We start from the raw sequence: 25,709 nt of genomic DNA on the forward strand, positions 1-25,709 counted from the left end.
ACATGTTTCATGCATCCTCATACTAATCTTTGCAATTCAGACATGGCAAGAATTAAAACAATTACAAGATGAGGCAAATGTTGAGGAGAAAAACACATGGCTCAAAGAAGGTTGCAGACAGCGAGAAGAAGATGAAAGGGTTTACAAAGATGGGGGACCTGTTATGTCCAATTGCATGATTGCTGACATGGCACAGATGTACCATGGTCTAGGTCATTTAGCAAGAGACATAATGATTCAACAGTTCAGGGAAACATGTCTGACATGCCAAGAAAACATTCCAGATCAAAAGACATTTGAGAATTTGGGAACCATAGGCCGGGTGGGTGGTTCATTTACAACTATTCAAACAGATATTTTTGAAATGCCCCAACATAACAAACTGAGATATGTCCTAGTCATCATTTGTTTACTTTCAAAGTGGTTAGAAGCTTTTCCAAAATGAAAAAAATGATACAGTTTCTGTATTCCATCAGTTGGGAACAGATGTGGAAAATGAGCAGGCTCATGATCTATTGCCAAGAGACTTAGTCAGAACAAAGGCTCATTGGAGGAGAAACTGTCTAGTACCCAGGTGGCAGAAAGCAAGTCAGGTGACAACAGATACTGGATGGATGCATATCAGTAATACCCTTTGTGTACCTGCACCTGATAACACTGATGAAGTTAGTAAAGAGACTACAACTGATTCAGACTCTGAAAAAGAAATTCCTGAAGAAGATCCAGATCTTGAAGATCGACAGGGTGGTCGATATCTGAATGATAATGTCACAAATCCAGATCTTGAAGATCGACAAGGTGGTCGACATCTGGATGATGATGTCAATGTGAATGAAACATTGAATGAAGAAGATCTAGAGATTGTAATTCTAGATTCAGAAAATGATGAAAATCTGCTAGAAGAATGTCAAGCAGAAAGAGAAGATTCAGAAGCAGAAAATTCTGAGCAAGAAGATAATCAAGTCCAGGAGAGTATTGAAAAGCAGAAGAGTAGCTCTGAATGCGGGAACAAGAATCCTGAAACTGGGAAGCTAAAGGTGATCCCTGAAGAAGAGGAAGAATTACCAAGTACTAGCTGTAAGGATGATGTTCCTAATGGAGTGAAGCTGCCGAGTAAAGAAGTTCCTAGGTACAGATTTGAAGTCTCAGAAAATGATACAGACGGGAGTGATGAAGAGTCTGAGATAAGAAGATTCGGAAAAAGGGCTTGGAAAGCTGAATGTAAAGAAAGCAAGCCTAAGAAGAAACTCTTGAGAAAAGGTGATGTCTGGCCTAAAGATTTAAAATTCAAATATGAAGTATCAAATCAGAAGAGTGATTCAGACAAAAAAGAGCAAACTGAAGAGAAAATTGAAATGATTGCCAGGAAAAGCAAAAGACCATTGAGACCAAATGTAAAATACAAGTCTCCAGAATGGGTCTACATAACTATCTCTTCAATAGTTGAGGAGCGCAGTAGCAGTCAGGTGGTCTTGAAAGAAAATGGTGACAATGACTAAGTTTAGTTTTCTTTAAGTTAAGGTTTATTTTTGGCATAAGGCTGAAGACATTGTGTTAGTTTTCTTTAAGTTGAGATTTATTTTTGGCATAAGGCTGAAGAAATTATGTTAGAGTGACTCAAGGTCGAAGAAATTGTGTTAGCTGGAAACACTTCTATGTAAGACACTAGGTCGAAGAAAACATGTTTTAGTTTGAAAAAAAAAGAGGGGGTATATATTATGTACTAATTTTTGTTTTGTTTTATAATACTCAGATTGATATTTGTTTTGTTGGTGCAATTCAAAATGTAGTTATGCAATTTAAAACTTAGTTCCCTAAATTCATTGGGGGTTGGGGATTCAAAGGTAGAAAGGATTCAAACTTAGCTGAATAAAGAAAGGGTAAAGGATACAGAATTGGTAAGATGTAAGACTCAATACTAATTATGAGATAGATGAAATTAGAGCTTAAATACTAATCCAGAGTAAGCCTGAAACATGTTCAATAGATAACATTTTTAATTAAAAAATTTTGGGTGTTGTTTGGTGATTTTGAAATCAACAGATGAGGGAGTTGATAGAGCGAGCTTTAGAAAATATTTTATTCTAGCTCGTGATGTCATACTCTCATAATTTGAAATAATATATTAATGAGTGTTTGCATGATTTGTTTAATTAACACAATCTAGATTAAGTTTGCTCCACACATGAACACACGGGAAACTAATTACATGTGCTCTTGTTGCATTTGCAAGTCTGTTTTTGTAACACATTATTAATCTTGTCCTGTTTGTTATGTCTGTCCTATTGTCTTTGTTACTATTAATATGCAGCTGATCATTCATGGCATGTGCTTTTATATGTGCTTACATGTATGTCCTATGTTGTGTTTGTCTGTCTGTGTATTATTTAATCATCTTTTTATTCTTTCAGAAACATAAAGCTGGATTACATGAAGAATGGTAGTTATTTTATGTGTTGCTTTATTTGTTTGCTTCTGCTAGTTGTCATTTATTAATGGGTTAATTACTAGCAGGGAAAGGGTGGGTAACAGAAGGGTTTGTTTTACCTGAATTAATTATTCTTTTGTGTTTGTTTAAATAATAGTTTTCTGAAAAAGTGATGCAAGCTGAAAGTGGCGCAGTGACGCAAGCAAAAAGTGGCGCAGAAAATTGACGCCTTCTAAAAGAGGCCTGCTGATGCTAAGCCACAGGAGAAAGTTTATTTTGAAAAAAAAGATGACAAGCCTACAAACTTTTATTATGAAATCTTTAAAAAAGGAACTGCTAAAGTCAACTCTGTGGAGTGGGTTTGGATGTGCCATGGAAAGCTCAGAACGGTCAGGCTCAAGGCTGAAAGGAAGAGACGTGACAAGATTTTGTATTGCTTGAACATTTTTGCTACAAAATGTAGCAGATTAAGGAACTGTCGCCAGGATTCTGTACATGAACAATGACTTTGTGTAAAGCCTGGTCTCGTGGCGGAAGATGTCACAGTTTACTGTGGCGTGAGGTGATTCAGCCAATGGAGAGCCAGAATTCAGCTGTTGGAATGTGAAAAATAGTTAGCTCAGCTTAATTTAGGCTATAAGAATAGGCTTTAGCTGCAAACTTTTGGCTTACGCTCTTGATTCCAGAAGGACGTGTTCTGCTGTCCGATGATTACACGTAAGAAATGTAACTTTTAAGACTTTGTTTTCAGGCGATGAGGGTAGTGACAGAGAGATAGTTAGGTTTTGGAAATGCTCTTCCTTTTCACTTATTTCTGCTAATGAATAATATTATCTTGAATTAAGCTCTCTTTATAAAATGCTGAATAAAACTTACTTATGACTTTTCCTAATGCTTGCTTAATAAAGTTCCAAACCCAAGTTTTCTTAAATATGTTTTAATAAACTTTTTAAAATGACAAGCTGGTCTTGTTTATTATGAATGTCTTAAATAAACATATAGTATCCATTCACCTCACTCTCTCTGTTTATGGGCCTGGTATTGATTGGTAAATGTGATAGTGGATTGTGTCATCGTTTATAAAGAATTTTAGTTTTTGGGCTTCATCAACTGCATGCCTAATTATGATGAAGCAAGCACCATGGCTCGTAGGGGCCCCACAACACACTTTTCTTAGCTCATTGAATTAAAGTATAAACTTCTGCCATGTGTGAGTGGTAAAGGCTTGTTAATTTTGTTGCTTTTCAAATTCACGTCTGACAACAAGACGAAGGAACATTGGGGCATCAGACGATTTGAAAAGTAGCCACCAACCGCAGAGAAAGAGAGAAAGAGGGAAAAGACAGTATGAGGTGTGGAGAAAACAGCAGCAGGTACAAGGAGCTCAAATGAGATTAATGGCGCCTAAATAGAGCACGTAAAGGAACAGTTACAAATCTAAGAAAAGGGAAAGAAAAGACTAGGAAAAAACACAGAAAGAGCTTGTAGATGAAATTCTCTTCCAGGAACAGCAGATTAAGAGAAATTACACAGGGAGCAGTTAAGCTTGTAACACGGGGGAGAATAGAAAAGAAAATGCAGTTTTATGAAGTGTGTTTGCCTAATCCAGCTAGCACTTTTATTTTATTTCTCTATTTGCTTCTTTGATTGGTATAGTAAGTTTCAAGTGCATGCACAGGTATGACCGAGAGAGCCAGGGTATAATAATTTGAAGCGTTTGCACCAGCGCTAATGAAGGACGAGAGTTATAGCAAAGATATGAAAGGGGGAGCGATAATAAATATGTGATATGGCAATAGTGACACCAAAATAAGCCACCTATTTATAAAACTGACATGGAAGAAATACTAAAGGTTAACTTCTGAAATTGTAGCCGATGTTAAAAAGATTCTCGTTGTCGGCAGGATTCGAACCTGCGCGGGGAGAATCCAATGGATTTCTAGTCCATCGCCTTAACCACTCTGCCACAACAACTGACTGTAAGGTGAGTGCACATAATCTGTATGCAAGTTTTCAAGGTGTCCCGCAGCAAATTCCTGATATTCTGCAATGCACTTTTTAAAAATAATGTTTTTTTCAGCAGGCACATTCTCTCCTAAAAACAAAAATTGCATGCGTATATCTCTAGTTTAGAATACCATAGGCTTGCATGCATACTCTCATGGGTCACTCAAGTTTTTTGGACCCTATTGCACTCTGTTTTCGTGCTGCTTTTAGTATATGGCCCATATTACAGAAGTCTACCATCTTTGAGTATTTGAGGCTCCTTTGTAAGTGCTTTATATTTTTTCCTTGAAGAGCTATATAAGAAAGGGGTCCGGGAAAGATTGCATTTATGGAAGATAAAAGAAGGCACACTTGTCTCACCAAATTCTGTAGAGAAACCTGATGTTTTACTCATGTTATCCTTAGTTCGTTTTTGTTAGACCTTGCATTCATAAGGTGGTCCCAACCCCACCTTATTGCTTTTCACCTCCGCATTTTGATGTATCTTTTTGTTGGCCTTAGGACTCTGATCACTTTATCGCTACTAATCAGTGCTGAAGTGCACGTGCTTCTTCCCTAATCATGTGTATAATTGGAGTATACCTGACTGACAGATTTAATTTACTTGAAAGCCCCTTGTAAAGTGGTATACCATATACCCAGGGACTGATTGTGCCGCCCAAAGAAATAGCATTTCAAACCTGTCTCAAGCCTGCTACTGCAGTGCCTGTGCTGCAGTGTACTGCCACTTCGACTTGGCATTTAAAACTACTTTCCAAGCCTTAAACTCCAATTTTATTACATATCAGTAACCCCTAAGGTAGGCCCTAGGTAGTCCTAGGGGCATCATGCTATGTAAGTAAAAGGTAAGACATGTACTGTGGTAGTTTGTATGTCCTAGTAGTATCAAACAGTCTATTACATTTTTCACTACTGTGAGGTCTGCCCCTCTCATAGGTTAGCATTGGGTATTCCCTTATACTTTTTGGGGGGTAATTCCATGTCAGAGAGGAGAAGCTTTATTTATTTATTGATAAATCCTATCTACTGGTGAGGTTGGATTTCATCTTACTATTGTATAAATGACATTTTTAGAGAGGGAGCATTTCTATGCACTTACTGCTCTATTTGCATGAAAACCTGTCTTCAATTGACGTCTGGATTGGGCTGCGAGACAGCTACATATGTGCATTCCCTGTAGACAGCCACAACACAGGTCACTCAACTGCAACTGCATTCATCTGCATTCTGATTGGCCTGGGGGAGAGCTCCGCTCCCCTTACCGCAAATATGTTCAAGAACAATAATTTATGTCAGTAAGTACAGTATACCTACATCTTATAATCATGTGTGTTTAAATATTTTGTCGTTAGATCGTTTAAATATTGAAAAGTATCTGTTTTTAATAGACATTTTACAAAAACAACTGGTACATTTGGGAATTCTGTAAAGGAAAAACCCAACTGCCGTGACATTGCCAACCACAATGCCGTGACTCAGATTCGAACAGAGGTTGCTGCGGCCACAACGCAGAGTACTAACCACTATACGATCACGGCGAGCTACTTGTGCTCAATAACGTACAGTGACATGAAGAAATTATAATTCGGAACACTCAGGGCTACTCCTGTGATAGGCTGAATGTGTTCATTGCTTCCTCATTCCTTATACAAAGGCTATATCTCCTCAGTGGTTGATAGGCTGAAACCGTTTCCTGGCCAGCCTGCTTGTGAACTGGCAGGAGTCAAAGATCACACATACACTGGTGGGCCTGTGATGGGACACCAATGCAGAGAAACACACCTGGCGCAGATATTCTATTCTGTTTATTAGACCTGCATCTCCCCTGTACCTCCTCAAGCCATCTGTATGTGAAGCAAGAAAGAGTTAAGGAACGGTCCATCTACACTTTTATTGGGAGGATGCTGCCGTGAGCTCCTCCCAGCTAATCACACAAACAGCAGTAAAGCAAGATAACTACACAGTTAGGGGGGACTGCATGGTTAGGTTTTTGAGGAATTATTGAAACTGACCTCAGTGACCTATAATCAGAGCTGTGGCTAAAAACTGCATGCCCAATTATGATGAAGCAAGCACCATGGCTCGTAGGGGCCCCACAACACACTTTTCTTAGCTCATTGAATGAAAGTATAAACTTCTGCCATGTGTGAGTGGTAAAGGCTTGTTAATTTTGTTGCTTTTCAAATACACGTCTGACAACAAGACGAAGGAACATTGGGGCATCAGACGCTTTGGAAAGTAGCCACCAACCGCAGAGAAAGAGAGAAAGAGGGAAAAGACAGTATGAGGTGTGGAGAAAACAGCAGCAGGTACAAGGAGCTCAAATGAGATTAATAGCGCCTAAATAGAGCACGTAAAGGAACAGTTACAAATCTAAGAAAAGGAAAAGAAAAGACTAGGAAAAAACACAGAAAGAGCTTGTAGATGAAATTCTCTTCCAGGAACAGCAGGTTAAGAGAAATTACACAGGGAGCAGTTAAGCTTGTAACACGGGGGAGAATATAAAAGAAAATGCAGTTTTATGAAGTGTGTTTGCCTAATCCAGCTAGCACTTTTATTTTATTTCTCTATTTGCTTCTTTTATTGGTAAAGTAAGTTTCAGGTGCATGCACAGGTATGACCAAGAGAGCCAGGGTATAATAATTTGAAGCGTTTGCACCAGCGCTAATGAAGGAGGAGAGTTATAGCAAAGATATGAAAGGGGGAGCGATAATAAATATGTGATATGGCAATAGTGACACCAAAATAAGCCACCTATTTATAAAACTGACATGGAAGAAATACTAAAGGTTAACTTCTGAAATTGTAGCCGATGTTAAAAAGATTCTCGTTGTCGGCAGGATTCGAACCTGCACGGGGAGACCCCAATGGATTTCTAGTCCATCGCCTTAACCACTCGGCCACAACAACTGACTGTAAGGCGTGTGCACCTAATCTGTATGCAAGTTTTCAAGGTGTCCCACAGCAAATTCCTGATATTCTGCAATGCACTTTTTAAAAATAATGTTTTTTTCAGCAGGCACATTCTCTCCTAAAAACAAAAATTGCATGCGTATATCTCTAGTTTGGAATACCATAGGCTTGCATGCATACTCTCATGGGTCACTCAAGTTTTTTGGACCCTATTGCACTCTGTTTTCGTGCTGCTTTTAGTATATGGCCCATATTACAGAAGTCTACCATCTTTGAGTATTTGAGGCTCCTTTGTAAGTGCTTTATATTTTTTCCTTGAAGAGCTATATAATAAAGGGGTCCGGGAAAGATTGCATTTATGGAAGATAAAAGAAGGCCCACTTGTCTCACCAAATGCTGTAGAGAAACCTGATGTTTTACTCATGTTATCCTTAGTTCGTTTTTGTTAGACCTTGCATTCTTAAGGTGGTCCCAACCCCACCTTATTGCTTTTCACCTCCGCATTTTGCTGTATCTTTTTGTTGGCCTTAGGACTCTGATCACTTTATCGCTACTAATCAGTGCTTAAGTGCACGCGCTTCTTCCCTAATCATGTGTATAATTGGAGTATACCTGACTGACAGATTTAATTTACTTGAAAGCCCCTTGTAAAGTGGTATACCATATACCCAGGGACTGATTGTGCCGCCCAAAGAAATAGCATTTCAAACCTGTCTCAAGCCTGCTACTGCAGTGCCTGTGCTGCAGTGTACTGCCACTTCGACTTGGCATTTAAAACTACTTGCCAAGCCTTAAACTCCAATTTTATTACATATCAGTAACCCCTAAGGTAGGCCCTAGGTAGTCCTAGGGGCATCATGCTATGTAAGTAAAAGGTAAGACATGTACTGTGGTAGTTTGTATGTCCTTGTAGTATCAAACAGTCTATTACATTTTTCACTACTGTGAGGTCTGCCCCTCTCATAGGTTAGCATTGGGTATTCCCTTATACTTTTTGGGAGGTAATTCCATATCAGAGAGGAGAAGCTTTATTTATTTATTGATAAATCCTATCTACTGGTGAGGTTGGATTTAATCTTACTATTGTATAAATGCCATTTTTAGAGAGTGAGCATTTCTCTGCACTTACTGCTCTATTTGCATGAAAACCTGTCTTCAATTGACGTCTGGATTGGGCTGCGAGACAGCTACATATGTGCATTCCCTGTAGACAGCCACAACACAGGTCACTCAACTGCAACTGCATTCATCTGCATTCTGATTGGCCTGGGGGAGAGCTCCGCTCCCCTTACCGCAAATATGTTCAAGAACGATAATTTATGTCAGTAAGTACAGTATACCTACATCTTATAATCATGTGTGTTTAAATAATTTGTCGTTAGATCGTTTAAATATTGAAAAGGATCTGTTTTTAATAGACATTTTACAAAAACCACTGGTACATTTGGGAATTCTGTAAAGGAAAAACCTAACTGCCGTGACATTGCCAACCACAATGCCGTGACTCGGATTCGAAACGAGGTTGCTGCGGCCACAACGCAGAGTACTAACCACTATACGATCACGGCGAGCTACTTGGGCTCAATAACGTACAGTGACATGAAGAAATTATAATTCGGAACACTCAGGGCTACTCCTGTGATAGGCTGAATGTGTTCATTGCTTCCTCATTCCTTATACAAAGGCTTTATCTCCTCAGTGGTTGATAGGCTGAAACCGTTTCCTGGCCGCCTGCTTGTGAACTGGCAGAAGTCAAAGATCACACATACACTGGTGGGCCTGTGATGGGACACCAATGCAGAGAAACACACCTGGCGCAGATATTCTATTCTGTTTATTAGACCTGCATCTCCCCTGTACCTCCTCAAGCCATCTGTATGTGAAGCAAGAAAGAGTTAAGGAACGGTCCGTCTACACTTTTATTGGGAGGATGCTGCCGTGAGCTCCTCCCAGCTAATCACACAAACAGCAGTAAAGCAAGATAACTACACAGTTAGGGGGGACTGCATGGTTAGGTTTTTGAGGAATTATTGAAACTGACCTCAGTGACCCATAACCAGAGCTGTGGCTAATAACTGCATGCCTAATTATGATGAAGCAAGCACCATGGCTCGTAGGGGCCCCACAACACACTTTTCTTAGCTCATTGAATTAAAGTATAAACTTCTGCCATGTGTGAGTGGTAAAGGCTTGTTAATTTTGTTGCTTTTCAAATTCACGTCTGACAACAAGACGAAGGAACATTGGGGCATCAGACGCTTTGGAAAGTAGCCACCAACCGCAGAGAAAGAGAGAAAGAGGGAAAAGGCAGTATGAGGTGTGGAGAAAACAGCAGCAGGTACAAGGAGCTCAAATGAGATTAATGGCACCTAAATAGAGCACGTAAAGGAACAGTTACAAATCTAAGAAAAGGGAAAGAAAAGACTAGGAAAAAACACAGAAAGAGCTTGTAGATGAAATTCTCTTCCAGGAACAGCAGGTTAAGAGAAATTACACAGGGAGCAGTTAAGCTTGTAACACGGGGGAGAATAGAAAAGAAAATGCAGTTTTATGAAGTGTGTTTGCCTAATCCAGCTAGCACTTTTATTTTATTTCTCTATTTGCTTCTTTTATTGGTAAAGTAAGTTTCAAGTGCATGCACAGGTATGATCGAGAGAGCCAGGGTATAATAATTTGAAGCGTTTCCACCAGCGCTAATGAAGGACGAGAGTTATAGCAAAGATATGAAAGGGGGAGCGATAATAAATATGTGATATGGCAATAGTGACACCAAAATAAGCCACCTATTTATAAAACTGACATGGAAGGTATACTAAAGGTTAACTTCTGAAATTGTAGCCGATGTTAAAAAGAATCTCGTTGTCGGCAGGATTCGAACCTGCGCGGGGAGAACCCAATGGATTTCTAGTCCATCGCCTTAACCACTCGGCCACAACAACTGACTGTAAGGCGCTTTCACATAATCTGTATGCAAGTTTTCAAGGTGTCCCACAGCAAATTCCTGATATTCTGCAATGCACTTTTTAAAAATAATGTTTTTTTCAGCGCGCACATTCTCCCCTAAAAACAAAAATTGCATGCGTATATCTCTAGTTTGGAATACCATAGGCTTGCATGCATACTCTCATGGGTCACTCAAGTTTTAGGACCCTACTGCACTCTGTTTTCGTGCTGCTTTTAGTATATGGCCCATATTACAGAAGTCTACCATCTTTGAGTATTTGAGGCTCCTTTGTAAGCGCTTTATATTTTTTCCTTGAAGAGCTATATAATAAAGGGGTCCGGGAAAGATTGCATTTATGGAAGATAAAAGAAGGCCCACTTGTCTCACCAAATGCTGTAGAGAAACCTAATGTTTTAATCATGTTATCCTTAGTTCGTTTTCTCGTATTTGACGATGGCTGGGTTAGCGCTTAGCTTTGCTACACGTTATTTTCCTTAACTTGGCCATATTAGAAAACGCCATTTTGTACGTTGTGGCGGCCATTTTAGGGAATGAGCGGCCTCGTGGTCAGCATGCCCTTTAGTCCGTTGTTCGTACCACTGACCACTCAAGTTTGCCCAGCAACAGGCTATTTTTAGTAAGGGTCAAGCTTGTACATGCGCAGTCCTAACTGACCAGTCACCCCTCAGGAATGTTCCGCCAAACTGACCAGCGGAGTTGTAACCCCTCCCATGAGTTGGCTGTGTTCCAAAAATGACCATATATGTACATAAAACCCTGTAACCTTGTACCGCCTATCTTTTTATTACCTGTAAACTGTATAAAAGAACGAATCACACCAATGTTCGGTGTGATACTTCTTGCATTACCGAAGGGTGCTGTAGGAATGTACCACCACCCCATGGGGTCTTAATAAACTTGTTCTTTGTACTTTTCAGTTTCCGTGCCAACAGTTCTTTTGGTGTAAGTGGGTTATCTACGGAGCATGTAGGCCTTGGGAACCCGATACCACAAATTGGCGGCCACGAAGGGACTCATCGGCGACTCGGATGCCCGAAGGAGGTCTTGACGAAGGATTGGAAACTCGCCATGGATGCGTACGCTGCCACCGAGTGACCCGAGTCTTGGCACCCACGGTGTTTTCTTCCTTTCCTTCTGATCTGACCTTCCAGGTGGCGCCGGTCTCCGACTGAGTTCTTGATCGTCTGCGTTGCTGGATAAGTGCCGTTTGGCTGATTCGATTAAAGACCTTGGCAGTTGGAATCTGGACCTTTTGAGATTTGGGTAAGATTTGTGATTGGTAAGGTAGTCCACGGACGCTTACTGAAGTTCTACGATTTGTGATCGGTAAGGTAGTCTACGGACGCTTACCAAAGTTCTGTGACTGTGACTTTGATTTGAGTTAGCTAACATTTGTGACTTTGTGAACTTTGAACCTATATGTGTAGTGCACTTCACATAGGCAGGCATGTAGAGATGTTTCTCTAATCTTGTTTTCTACTCTGAGCGGCACATTTGTGTGAAGTACTGTAAGTGCCATTTTATATGGTATCGCGCTTTCGTGATACTTTTTGAACATGCCTGTTTTAAGCACACTCCGAGGGATGTGCTGTCTTGGAAATGGTACCACAATTAGGTTAGCGGAATCACAGCCGGCTCCCCCAGAAGGAACTCCAAACCGTGAAATGTACATAAAATTTGGCCTTCCCCCTATAATGTACAGTAAATTATGGCATAAATATACCAGAACCGATCCCGAATTGCAATGGCCACTACATGGGTCGTTTGATTTACGAAAGGTTCAGTTTGTGGAGCAATGTTTCTTTCAGCGCAGGTCTAGACAGAATATGTTTGATTGTGTACGAATGTGGGAGAAAGCGGTGCGTGAACGTATGAAACGTGAGGTTGCCTTGGCAGACAAAGAGCAGCGCAAGGCTGCTCGAGATAAGGCTTTACAGCTTGAGGAAAAGGAGGCTCAGGAAAAGAAAGAGAGGGAGGAACGGGAACGTAAATTGCAAACGACCGGTCAATTTCCTATTCGGCGACCGCTTTATCCTGTCCTTAATAATGAAACTGATGATTTTTCGTTATTAGATCGATCGCCGCCTCCGTACGTTCCACCTACGGCTCCGACTGAAGATTCCGACGATGAAGGGCGAGATAAAAAGGATCTATCGAGTGTCAGGTTATCTGCTCAGAGAGGAGCGGAGTTGCGTAGTTATGCTAGGAAGTTAAATCTGGGCCAAGTAACTGTATCAGACGTTGTAGTTGAAAGGGGTAAATGGACAGACAAAGAATTGTTGTGTTTTTTGGCTACTCTCGCGACTGAAGTTGTTGCTCGATATCGTAAATATTCAGATACTCTAGAACCTAAAGCTGTGTCGGTTTATTGTGAGAACTTGGATAAATGTTTGTTTGTCCTTACAGATATGGATGACCTTGTCAAACAACTGATCCAGCTACGGGATGAAGCGTCCAGATTGCGGGATGAAGGGAAAAAGAATAAGGAGCCCGTGCCGGGGTCAACAGAGCACGTTACGGAGTGTTCTCTCCGGGGTTCAGATAAGAATTATAAAGTGCATGTTATGCCTATGCGTGAAGCTGCACCTTTGCATGTTCCACCTAAAGGGGATGGTACAGATGAGGATAAAACATCGAAGGATGCGAAGGGGTATTTTATATATAATTGGGTGTATACGCCTTGGAATAGAGCAGATGTTATGGCGTTGAAAAATTCTTTGCCTGATCTTCGTAAAAACCCAGCAGCATTCTATGAAGGAGTGGAGGGGGCTATTTCCTCCTGTGTTATGACTCTTGTCGATATAGATTTGTTTTTTGGGTTAATTCTTCTGCCTGATATGTGGAGATTGATTCGTAAAAATAATGATGAAACAATACTTGGCGGAACGTGGAAAGAAATAAACCAAGCAGATTTAGATAGGGAACCTGCATGTAAGCCATGTGAGTTGATTCTAGGCCTCCCGGCGGCTATTTTGACTAAACTAAAAATGCTTGTTCCTTCTAAAAAGATCGATTGGACCATGCTAGCTTCGTGCAAACAAAAGTCGGATGAAACGGTCTCAGATTTCATTACACGCTTTGAAGAGGCGTTTCACGATTACAGTGGTCAATCGTTAACAGATGATACGGGTAGGCATTTGTTTGTAGATAAGTATGTGGCTAATCTCCTACCGGAGATTGCAAAACGATTAAAATCGAGTGAAAGTTCCTGGGCCACGGCGACCCCTGCGTCTTTCTTAACTATGGCTCAGTATTATGAGCGGCAGGAATTGGAGGCTAAGGAAAGTGTTGATAAGAAAGCGAAGGAATTGAAAATGAAGGTGATGTTGGCGCAGGTTCGTGGAACGCAATCTAGAGGGAATGATAGAGGCAGACGAGGTGGGGGTAATGCGTCGTATGGTCGTACGGATATAGCAGAGGATCAACGTGCTTATTGTAAGGAATTTGGGCATTGGGCTGAAGATTGTCCGGTACTTCGTGAACAACGTAGTCAGCGTGGTCGAGGAGGTGGAAGGTCGAGGAACAGTTATTCGGGGGCGAGAGGTGGCGGAGGTGACCGTGGAAGGGTTGAAGAGAGGGGCCGTGGCCAGGATGAACGTAACACTTTTGATAGATGGAATCAGTATCAGATATCGGAGGGTGAGAATGTGGAGCATCAGGATTATGTGCATGCATAGGACTGCGTAGGATGGGGTACGGAATCAGTTGAAGTGCCGGTAGATCAGAAAGGTCCATATGTATCAGCGGGCATTTTGGGTTCTACTGATCAGTTTTTAGTCGATACAGGAGCTACTCGTAGCGCTTTGTCAAAAAACTTGGTTCCGAGGGCTCCCCTGTCTGGCGAAATGATAACATGTGTAGGGTTTGATGGCACACCCTCTCCTAGCCCATTGTCAAAACCCCTTGCACTTTGTCTTGATAAATTTTTCAGTTTTGGTCAATTTTTGTTGTCGCCCCATACACCAGATAACATCTTGGGCATTGATTTGCTTAAATATTTTCGAGCAATGATACGTTGCGCTCCCGAGGGAGTGCGGGTTATTTTGAATGACAATTATCCCGAATCGGACAGGTTTTGCACTATACAAGACACTGCAGCATTAGCCTCTCTCCCGCACACGTTATGGGCGACCTCAGATACGGATGTGGGAGAGATGCTTATTCCACCTATTTGTATCACTGTAAAGGAGGGAGTACCTTTGCCACGTGTACCACAGTATAAGATTTCCAGGGAAGGTGAAATTGCCCTGACACACATTGTCCAAGATTTGATCATTGCAGGAGTAGTGGAGGAGGTTCCTTACAATGTTTGCAACAGCCCTATCCTTCCGATCCTTAAGAAAGATACTGACGACAAGGTCTATCGATTTATTATTGATTTGAGAGAAATTAACAAAATTGTCATCCCCCAATACCCGGTGGTGTCTGACATCACGACATTGCTTACACTGGTCCCACCAACGGCAATGACCTTTAGTGTCATTGATCTGAAAAATGCGTTCTTTTCTATCCCTATCCACCCTGATAGCAGATATTTGTTTGGCTTCACGTTAAATAATAAATCTTATAGATTTTGTCGTGTTCCTCAAGGTTACACTGAGAGTCCTAGTATCTACAGCCAGGCTTTAAAAAGACAGCTTGATTCTTTTAAATTGCAATCTGGAGTTGCCCTTATTCAGTATGTCGATGACCTTTTGTTAGCTGCAGACTCTTATGCACAATGTGAGGAGAGTACAATTGCTTTGCTTTCCTTTTTGGCACAAAACAATCATAAGGTTTCGAGGAAAAAGCTCCAATACTGTAGACCCAAGGTGACCTACCTCGGTCATCTTTTGTCTATGGAGGGGCGTGCATTAACATCAGATCGAATTCAGGCGATTTTAGACACACCAATCCCCGGCACTCAGAGAGATGTACGTGCCTTCATAGGTTTAACGTCCTTTTGTAGTCAGTGGATCATGGGGTTTTCGCACATTATAAAACCTTTGTTAGCGTTACTGTCCAAAACTACACCAATGCCCCTTGAATGGACAGATGAATGTCAAAATGCCTTTGACCATCTGAGACAAGCCCTTTGCTCTGCACCCGTGTTAGGTACACCAGATTATACAAAGATCTTCACGTTGTATGTGCACGAGAAAGATGGGTGCGCGTTTTCAGTGTTAGTGCAAGCACACGGGGATAAACAAAGGCCATGCGCATACTTTTCAGCGGTTCTTGACCCTGTAGCACGAGGGTTACCTGGGTGCTTTCGAGCAGTTGCAGCAACAGCGGTAGCTATACGACAGAGTGAGGGAATAGTTTTATCGCACAAATTGTTGGTGTTAGTTCCCCACGCAGTAGATGCCCTGTTGAATCAAACGAAAACACAGTATCTCACGAGCGCACGTTTGACAGGATATGAGCTCACACTTCTGGCGCCACATATCACACTGAAAAGATGCGCTACCCTGAACCCTGCCACTTTATTGCCCTATCCGGTCGAGGAGGGTCAGGAAGAAAAACATCATGACTGTGTTTTCCTGACCGAGGAACAGACAAAGGGTCGTGTCGACTTACAGGATATGCCACTTCCAGATGTGGATGGGGAACTGTGGGTTGATGGATCGTGTTTGAGGCTGCCAGATGGTACGACTTCCGCAGCATATGCGATCACGACACTTAAGACAGTGGTAGAAACAGCTAGAATACCACAGAAATCGGCTCAAGCAGCAGAGCTGATAGCCTTGACAAGAGCCTGCGAACTGAGTGCTGGCCTATGTGTGAACATATACACAGACAGCCGGTACGCCTTCGGAGTAGCGCATGATTTTGGGGTACTCTGGAGAGAACGTGGGTTTTTGACTTCTCATGGAGTACACATTATGCACGGAGAACTAGTGCGTGACCTTTTAAACGCGTTTCTTTGTCCGAAGAAAGTAGCGATAGTTAAATGCAGTGCCCATAAAAAGATCACTGATAAAGTGGGTCAAGGAAATGCTTTTGCAGACAGCATAGCAAGACAAACAGCTATGTCCCTAACTGACTCTCCCATGTATGTGACACAATCACAGGCTGAGCGATGGTATGATGCTAGAGCGGAGATACTAGATATTCAGAAATCAGCTACTGAATCAGAACTTGCGGCATGGGCAGCAGAAGGGGTACTAGATGATGAGGGTTGTTGGAGAAGCAAGGACATGGAGAGATGGAAATTGCCTGCAGCTTACTTGCAGGCGATGGTCCAGATGACACACGGATTGGCGCACGTGGGAGCTCTTGCAATCACTCGATTGTTAACACGAGTTTGGGAGCATCCCGAGATTGCCAATACTGCTAAGAGAGTAGTGCAGACCTGTCTGATATGTTTACAGCACAATCCTGCAAAGGGGACCCATACTCCGAAAGGAGGGTTCGTTCCACCTTCTGCACCATTCGAGGTACTCCAAATGGATTATATCCAGCTTGAGCGCTGCAATAACCTTAAGTATGTCTTAGTGGTGGTGTGTGCCTTTAGCAAATGGGTTGAGGCTTTCCCCACGAAACATAATACAGCTTTGACAACAGCTAAGGTGTTGCTCAAGGAGTACTTCCCTCGATTTGGAGTTTGCAAATTTTTGTGGAGCGATAATGGGCCTCATTTTGTTGGGAAAATTGTGGAGTATGTACTGAAGGGGTTGGGGATCCAGCAGAAGTTTCATGCTGTGTTCCACCCTCAGTCAGCAGGTCTTATCGAGCGGTACAATGCCACGTTGAAACTAAAACTGGCTAAGATTGTGGCGTCTACGTCGTTGAAGTGGCCGGATGCTTTGCTGCTAGCATTGCTCTCTCTTAGATCAGTGCCCCACTCTCGAACAGGCCTCACACCGTATGAAGTGGTGTTTGGAAGGCCTATGAACATTTGGGGAGTGCCTAAGCCGCGATTGATACATGATGTGCCTTGTATAATGATGAACGATTATTTGGCACGATTAACAAATGATTTGCTTTCTATTCATCAACAGGTTCGAGAAGCGCTCCCTGACAACTCCAATGGAGAGGCTCACAACCTTCGTCCTGGTGACTTCGTGATGGTGAAGTCGTTTGAGAGGGTGAATAGCTTGGAACCGAGGTGGCGTGGCCCCGAGCAGGTCCTCCTAGCAACTCGAACAGCTGTACGAGTGACCAACAGAAAGCGGTGGGTGCACTCAACTCACTGCCGTCGTGTTTCTCCAGATCTGGTGAATCCTGCTGTGTTGACTGACTACAAGGAGATTCTGGATAAAGAAAAGAGCCCCGCTGTGACACCGGCCGAAGTCGAGGGAGCCTTCCCGGACCACACTGTTTCTGGACGACAGCGCTACGATCTGCGGCCAAGATAGAAAGAAGATTTTTGTTTTTCGAGACTGGTTGGTTACCGCTCTGGGGTTTGTGAAACGGAAGCCGGGAATCTCAAGGGGGGGGATCTGTTCTGCCAAGAGTAGCGACACCCGTCTTGACCCCGGAGAAGAAAACAACGGCTACCTCGGAGCTCAGCACCGTATTTTTCTTTTTTAAGTATATATATACATCTGAGACTTTGTGAACTCTGTGAACTATGGCGTCCACTGCATCACGAGACAAAAGAATACTTGGTGCCATTTTATTCGTCTTGACAATTGTGGTGATAGCAGTGATAGCCTGGGTAGTAGAACTCGTGGTGCCTGTACGTGAACATTTGCTGCCGACTACCCCGGCTCCCTCTGAACATTTTCACTTTACCCTGCCCTACCACGAAGAACTGCACCGACTGACTTATTTGAACAATAGCTTTATTCAGATCCTGCATCATACTCATGACATGACAAATACTTCCAACTGTTGGGTGTGTGGAATGTTGCCTGGTCATCAGAAGAAAGGGGGAACTCCACTCATCCCGCTCCCATTTTCACATAATGGATCCTGCAATGCCTGGTACACTCTTCTATTCACTTTGCGATGGCCAACGAAAGGGGGGGGTGCTTTTCCGTTTGAACAAGATTTGTCACCATGACCGGGATGGGTATCCACGAGCTGAGGGTACTCGATTTGAATGGGAAGAGTACCGCCCCGACAATGTGTCTGCACCCCGTGTTTACAGCAACCAAAGGAATATTAATGTATCCAGTTCACATGTTATTAATGTTATTGCCACTAAAGCTGATTTGTGCATACGTAATAAAGGTACAATCCCGGTTGGAAAAAGTGAATGCAACACTACACTTACATTTGACAGCCCGAATGGCATATCGTTTGTGGCATCTCGTAATACCTACTTTATTTGTGGAACTAAAGGCTATCATCAGCTCCCTTTAGGATGGTTAGGTACATGTTATGTATCCTTTGTATTGCCCCCTGTATTCATTGCCCCACCAATGTACCACAATGATTATGTGCTTTATCACGACTTCGTACTGAATCGTGTTAAATGAACTGTGGTTCTGGATGACATCGACCAGACCGATACTGCCTTACAACAATATGTGGACTTTAATCTGGGACTGTTTTCCTTTGTGGGGGCTGCTTTGAATAGTCGGAAAATACGACGACTGACTCGTGTTGTTGAGGCTGTAGCCAATGATACTGCTATTGCATTAGGGAATATTACCGAAGAACTCCAGATTTCTAGAATTGTTACGCTTCAGAACCGCATGGTTCTGGATGTGGTTCTAGCTGACCGTGGGGGGGCATGTAGAATCATCGGAAGTAGTTGTTGTGTGTACGTGCCCGATAATTCGCCATCTGTTTATGATGCTATTTCAAAGTTACACAAAATAGCTGCTGAAATACACCCGGACAATGGAACTTTGACTCTTTCAGGATGGTTCTGGTCAATGTTTACCGCTTGGGGTTGGAAACTATTAACGATTTTATGTGTCATTGTTGGGATATTGTTCTTTGTATGTTTGTGTATACAATGTGGTCCTGCCTTATGTTCCATGTGTTTATCAGCCTGCATTCCATCCAGACGTACTCTTGCTCGCAATGAAATGATGCTTCATAAAGAAGTTGCCCAAATAATGTTAATTGATATTGAGGACGAATACCCGGATTATGTCCACTATGAGGTAGCTTCAGCTAAACGCTAAAAGGGTCGTCTGTCGTATTTGACGATGGCTGGGTTAGCGCTTAGCTTTGCTACACGTTATTTTCCTTAACTTGGCCATATTAGAAAACGCCATTTTGTACGTTGTGGCGGCCATTTTAGGGAATGAGCGGCCTCGTGGTCAGCATGCCCTTTAGTCCGTTGTTCGTACCACTGACCACTCAAGTTTGCCCAGCAACAGGCTATTTTTAGTAACGGTCAAGCTTGTACATGCGCAGTCCCAACTGACCAGTCACCCCTCAGGAATGTTCCGCCAAACTGACCAGCGGAGTTGTAACCCCTCCCATGAGTTGGCTGTGTTCCAAAAATGACCATATATGTACATAAAACCCTGTAACCTTGTACCGCCTATCTTTTTATTACCTGTAAACTGTATAAAAGAACGAATCACACCAATGTTCGGTGTGATACTTCTTGCATTACCGAAGGGTGCTGTAGGAATGTACCACCACCCCATGGGGTCTTAATAAACTTGTTCTTTGTACTTTTCAGTTTCCGTGCCAACAGTTCTTTTGGTGTAAGTGGGTTATCTACGGAGCATGTAGGCCTTGGGAACCCGATACCACAGTTGTTGTTAGACCTTGCATTCTTAAGGTGGTCCCAACCCCACCTTATTGCTTTTCACCTCCGCATTTTGCTGTATCTTTTTGTTGGCCTTAGGACTCTGATCACTTTATCGCTACTAATCAGGACCGAAGTGCACGTGCTTCTTCCCTAATCATGTGTATAATTGGAGTATACCTGACTGACAGATTTAATTTACTTGAAAGCCCCTTGTAAAGTGGTATTCCATATACCCAGGGACTGATTGTGCCGCCCAAAGAAATAGCATTTCAAACCTGTCTCAAGCCTGCTACTGCAGTGCCTGTGCTGCAGTGTACTGCCACTTCGACTTGGCATTTAAAACTACTTGCCAAGCCTTAAAATCCAATTTTATTACATATCAGTAACCCCTAAGGTAGGCCCTAGGTAGTCCTAGGGGCATCATGCTATGTAAGTAAAAGGTACGACCTGTACTGTGTTAGTTTGTATGTCCTAGTAGTATCAAACAGTCTATTACATTTTTCACTACAGTGAGGTCTGCCCCTCTCATAGGTTAGCATTGGGTATTCCCTTATACTTTTTGGAGGGTAATTCCATATCAGAGAGGAGAAGCTTTATTTATTTATTGATACATCCTATCTACTGGTGAGGTTGGATTTAATCTTACTATTGTATAAATGCCATTTTTAGAGAGTGAGCATTTCTCTGCACTTACTGCTTTATTTGTATGAAAACCTGTCTTCAATTGACGTCTGGATTGGGCTGCGAGACAGCTACATATGTGCATTCCCTGTAGACAGCCACAACACATGTCACTCAACTGCAACTGCATTCATCTGCATTCTGATTGGCCTGGGGGAGAGCTCCGCTCCCCTTACCGCAAATATGTTCAAGAACGATAATTTATGTCAGTAAGTACAGTATACCTACATCTTATAATCATGTGTGTTTAAATAATTTGTTGTTAGATCGTTTAAATATTGAAAAAGATCTGTTTTAATAGACATTTTACAAAAACAACTGGTACATTTGGGAATTCTGTAAAGGAAAAACCCAACTGCCGTGACATTGCCAACCACAATGCCGTGACTCGGATTCGAACCGAGGTTGCTGCGGCCACAACGCAGAGTACTAACCACTATACGATCACGGCGAGCTACTTTTGCACAATAATGTACAGTGACATCAAGAAATTATAATTCGGAACACTCAGGGCTACTCCTGTGATAGGCTGAATGTGTTCATTGCTTCCTCATTCCTTATACAAAGGCTTTATCTCCTCAGTGGTTGATAGGCTGAAACCGTTTCCTGGCCGCCTGCTTGTGAACTGGCAGGAGTCAAAGATCACACATACACTGGTGGGCCTGTGATGGGACACCAATGCAGAGAAACACACCTGGCGCAGATATTCTATTCTGTTTATTAGACCTGCATCTCCCCTGTACCTCCTCAAGCCATCTGTATGTGAAGCAAGAAAGAGTTAAGGAACGGTCCATCTACACTTTTATTGGGAGGATGCTGCCGTGAGCTCCTCCCAGCTAATCACACAAACAGCAGTAAAGCAAGATAACTACACAGTTAGGGGGGACTGCATGGTTAGGTTTTTGAGGAATTATTGAAACTGACCTCAGTGACCCATAACCAGAGCTGTGGCTAATAACTGCATGCCTAATTATGATGAAGCAAGCACCATGGCTCGTAGGGGCCCCACAACACACTTTTCTTAGCTCATTGAATTAAAGTATAAACTTCTGCCATGTGTGAGTGGTAAAGGCTTGTTAATTTTGTTGCTTTTCAAATTCACGTCTGACAACAAGACGAAGGAACATTGGGGCATCAGACGCTTTGGAAAGTAGCCACCAACCGCAGAGAAAGAGAGAAAGAGGGAAAAGGCAGTATGAGGTGTGGAGAAAACAGCAGCAGGTACAAGGAGCTCAAATGAGATTAATGGCACCTAAATAGAGCACGTAAAGGAACAGTTACAAATCTAAGAAAAGACTAGGAAAAAACACAGAAAGAGCTTGTAGATGAAATTCTCTTCCAGGAACAGCAGGTTAAGAGAAATTACACAGGGAGCAGTTAAGCTTGTAACACGGGGGAGAATAGAAAAGAAAATGCAGTTTTATGAAGTGTGTTTGCCTAATCCAGCTAGCACTTTTATTTTATTTCTCTATTTGCTTCTTTTATTGGTAAAGTAAGTTTCAAGTGCATGCACAGGTATGATCGAGAGAGCCAGGGTATAATAATTTGAAGCGTTTCCACCAGCGCTAATGAAGGACGAGAGTTATAGCAAAGATATGAAAGGGGGAGCGATAATAAATATGTGATATGGCAATAGTGACACCAAAGTAAGCCACCTATTTATAAAACTGACATGGAAGAAATACTAAAGGTTAACTTCTGAAATTGTAGCTGATGTTACAAAGATTCTTGTTGTCGGCAGGAGTCGAACCTGCGCGGGGAGAACCCAATGGATTTCTAGTCCATCGCCTTAACCACTCGGCCACAACAACTGACTGTAAGTCATTTGCACATAATCTGTATGCAAGTTTTCAAGGTGTCCCACAGCAAATACCTGATATTCTGCAATGCACTTTTTAAAAATAATGTTTTTTTCAGCACGCTCATTCTCTCCTAAAAACAAAAATTGCATGCGTATATCTCTAGTTTGGAATACCATAGGCTTGCATGCATACTCTCATGGGTCACTCAAGTTTTAGTACCCTATTGCACTCTGTTTTCGTGCTGCTTTTAGTATATGGCCCATATTACAGAAGTCTACCATCTTTGAGTATTTGAGGCTCCTTTGTAAGAGCTTTATATTTTTTCCTTGAAAAGCTATATAATAAAGGGGTCCGGGAAAGATTGCATTTATGAAAGATAAAAGAAGGCCCACTTGTCTCACCAAATGCTGTAGAGAAACCTGATGTTTTACTCATGTTATCCTTAGTTCGTTTTTGTTAGACCTTGCATTCTTAAGGTGGTCCCAACCCCACCTTATTGCTTTTCACCTCCGCATTTTGCTGTATCTTTTTGTTGGCCTTAGGACTCTGATCACTTTATCGCTACTAATCAGTGCTGAAGTGCACGTGCTTCTTCCCTAATCATGTGTATAATTGGAGTATACCTGACTGACAGATTTAATTTACTTGAAAGCCCCTTGTAAAGTGGTATACCATATACCCAGGGACTGATTGTGCCGCCCAAAGAAATAGCATTTCAAACCTGTCTCAAGCCTGCTACTGCAGTGCCTGTGCTGCAGTGTACTGCCCCTTCGACTTGGCATTTAACACTACTTGCCAAGCCTTAAACTCCAATTTTATTACATATCAGTAACCCCTAAGGTAGGCCCTAGGTAGTCCTAGGGGCATCATGCTATGTAAGTAAAAGGTAAGACATGTACTGTGGTAGTTTGTATGTCCTAGTAGTAACAAACAGTCTATTACATTTTTCACTACTGTGAGGTCTGCCCCTCTCATAGGTTAGCATTGGGTATTCCCTTATACTTTTTGGGGGGTAATTACATATCAGAGAGGAGAAGCTTTATTTATTTATTGATAAATCCTATCTACTGGTGAGGTTGGATTTAATCTTACTATTGTATAAATGCCATTTTTAGAGAGTGAGCATTTCTCTGCACTTACTGCTCTATTTGCATGAAAACCTGTCTTCAATTGACGTCTGGATTGGGCTGCGAGACAGCTACATATGTGCATTCCCTGTAGACAGCCACAACACAGGTCACTCAACTGCAACTGCATTCATCTGCATTCTGATTGGCCTGGGGGAGAGCTCCGCTCCCCTTACCGCAAATATGTTCAAGAACGATAATTTATGTCAGTAAGTACAGTATACCTACATCTTATAATCATGTGTGTTTAAATAATTTGTTGTTAGATCGTTTAAATATTGAAAAGGATCTGTTTTTAATAGACATTTTACAAAAACAACTGGTACATTTGGGAATTCTGTAAAGGAAAAACCCAACTGCCGTGACATTGCCGTGACTCGGATTCGAACCGAGGTTGCTGCGGCCACAACGCAGAGTACTAACCACTATACGATCATGGCAAGCTACTTGGGCTCAATAGCGTACAGTGACATGAAGAAATTATAATTCGGAACACTCAGGGCTACTCCTGTGATAGGCTGAATGTGTTCATTGCTTCCTCATTCCTTATACAAAGGCTTTATCTCCTCAGTGGTTGATAGGCTGAAACCGTTTCCTGGCCGCCTGCTTGTGAACTGGCAGGAGTCAAAGATCACACATACACTGGTGGGCCTGTGATGGGACACCAATGCAGAGAAACACATCTGGCGCAGATATTCTATTCTGTTTATTAGACCTGCATCTCCCCTGTACCTCCTCAAGCCATCTGTATGTGAAGCAAGAAAGAGTTAAGGAACGGTCCATCTACATTTTTATTGGGAGGATGCTGCCGTGAGCTCCTCCCAGCTAATCACACAAACAGCAGTAAAGCAAGATAACTACACAGTTAGGGGGGACTGCATGGTTAGGTTTTTGAGGAATTATTGAAACTGACCTCAGTGATCCATAATCAGAGCTGTGGCTAATGACTGCATGCCTAATTATGATGAAGCAAGCACCATGGCTCGTAGGGGCCCCACAACACACTTTTCTTAGCTCATTGAATTAAAGTATAAACTTCTGCCATGTGTGAGTGGTAAAGGCTTGTTCATTTTGTTGCTTTTCAAATTCAAGTCTGACAACAAGATGAAGGAACATTGGGGCATCAGACGCTTTGGAAAGTAGCCACCAACCGCAGAGAAAGAGAGAAAGAAGGAAAAGGCAGTATGAGGTGTGGAGAAAACAGCAGCAGGTACAAGGAGCTCAAATGAGATTAATGGCGCCTAAATAGAGCACGTAAAGGAACAGTTACAAATCTAAGAAAAGGGAAAGAAAAGACTAGGAAAAACACAGAAAGAGCTTGCAGATGAAATTCTCTGCCAGGAACAGCAGGTTAAGAGAAATTACACAGGGAGAAGTTAAGCTTGTAACACGGGGGAGAATAGAAAAGAAAATGCAGTTTTATGAAGTGTGTTTGCCTAATCCAGCTAGCACTTTTATTTTATTTCTCTATTTGCTTCTTTTATTGGTAAAGTAAGCTTCAAGTGCATGCACAGGTATGACCGAGAGAGCCAGGGTATAATAATTTGAAGCGTTTGCACCAGCGCTAATGAAGGACGAGAGTTATAGCAAAGATATGAAAGGGGGAGCGATAATAAATATGTGATATGGCAATAGTGACACCAAAATAAGCCACCTATTTATAAAACTGACATGGAAGAAATACTAAAGGTTAAAGTATGAAATTGTAGCCGATGTTAAAAAGATTCTCGTTGTCGGCAGGATTCGAACCTGCGCGGTGAGACCCCAATGGATTTCTAGTCCATCGCCTTAACCACTCGGCCACAACAACTGACTGTAAGGCGTGTGCACATAATCTGTATGCAAGTTTTCAAGGTGTCCCACAGCAAATTCCCGATATTCTGCAATGCACTTTTTAAAAATAAGTTTTTTTTCAGCAGGCACATTCTCTCCTAAAAACAAAAATTGCATGCGTATATCTCTAGTTTGGAATACCATAGGCTTGCATGCATATTCTCATGGGTCACTCAAGTTTTTTGGACCCTATTGCACTCTGTTTTCGTGCTGCTTTTAGTATATGGCCCATATTACAGGAGTCTACCATCTTTGAGTATTTGAGGCTCCTTTGTAAGTGCTTTATATTTTTTCCTTGAAGAGCTAT

The 25,709-nt window shown here is 42.1% G+C and overlaps 6 non-coding genes across 6 annotated transcripts; all 6 read right to left on the reverse strand.

Moving 5' to 3' along the window:
- Nucleotides 1-7,263: 7,263 nt before the first annotated feature.
- TRNAS-AGA (transfer RNA serine (anticodon AGA)) lies at nt 7,264-7,345 on the reverse strand. Its single transcript has one exon. It is a non-coding gene; the product is annotated as a tRNA-Ser (tRNA).
- A 2,860-nt stretch (nt 7,346-10,205) lies between these two features.
- TRNAS-AGA (transfer RNA serine (anticodon AGA)) lies at nt 10,206-10,287 on the reverse strand. Its single transcript has one exon. It is a non-coding gene; the product is annotated as a tRNA-Ser (tRNA).
- A 10,732-nt stretch (nt 10,288-21,019) lies between these two features.
- On the reverse strand, nt 21,020-21,091 carry TRNAH-GUG (transfer RNA histidin (anticodon GUG)). Its single transcript has one exon. It is a non-coding gene; the product is annotated as a tRNA-His (tRNA).
- A 1,278-nt stretch (nt 21,092-22,369) lies between these two features.
- TRNAS-AGA (transfer RNA serine (anticodon AGA)) lies at nt 22,370-22,451 on the reverse strand. The gene has a single exon. It is a non-coding gene; the product is annotated as a tRNA-Ser (tRNA).
- A 1,486-nt stretch (nt 22,452-23,937) lies between these two features.
- On the reverse strand, nt 23,938-24,009 carry TRNAH-GUG (transfer RNA histidin (anticodon GUG)). Its single transcript has one exon. It is a non-coding gene; the product is annotated as a tRNA-His (tRNA).
- Nucleotides 24,010-25,297: 1,288 nt separating this feature from the next.
- TRNAS-AGA (transfer RNA serine (anticodon AGA)) lies at nt 25,298-25,379 on the reverse strand. The gene has a single exon. It is a non-coding gene; the product is annotated as a tRNA-Ser (tRNA).
- Nucleotides 25,380-25,709: the final 330 nt, after the last annotated feature.

Source organism: Lissotriton vulgaris, chromosome 1_1, assembly GCF_964263255.1.
Source record: "Lissotriton vulgaris chromosome 1_1, aLisVul1.2, whole genome shotgun sequence".
Lineage (NCBI taxonomy): Eukaryota > Metazoa > Chordata > Amphibia > Caudata > Salamandridae > Lissotriton > Lissotriton vulgaris.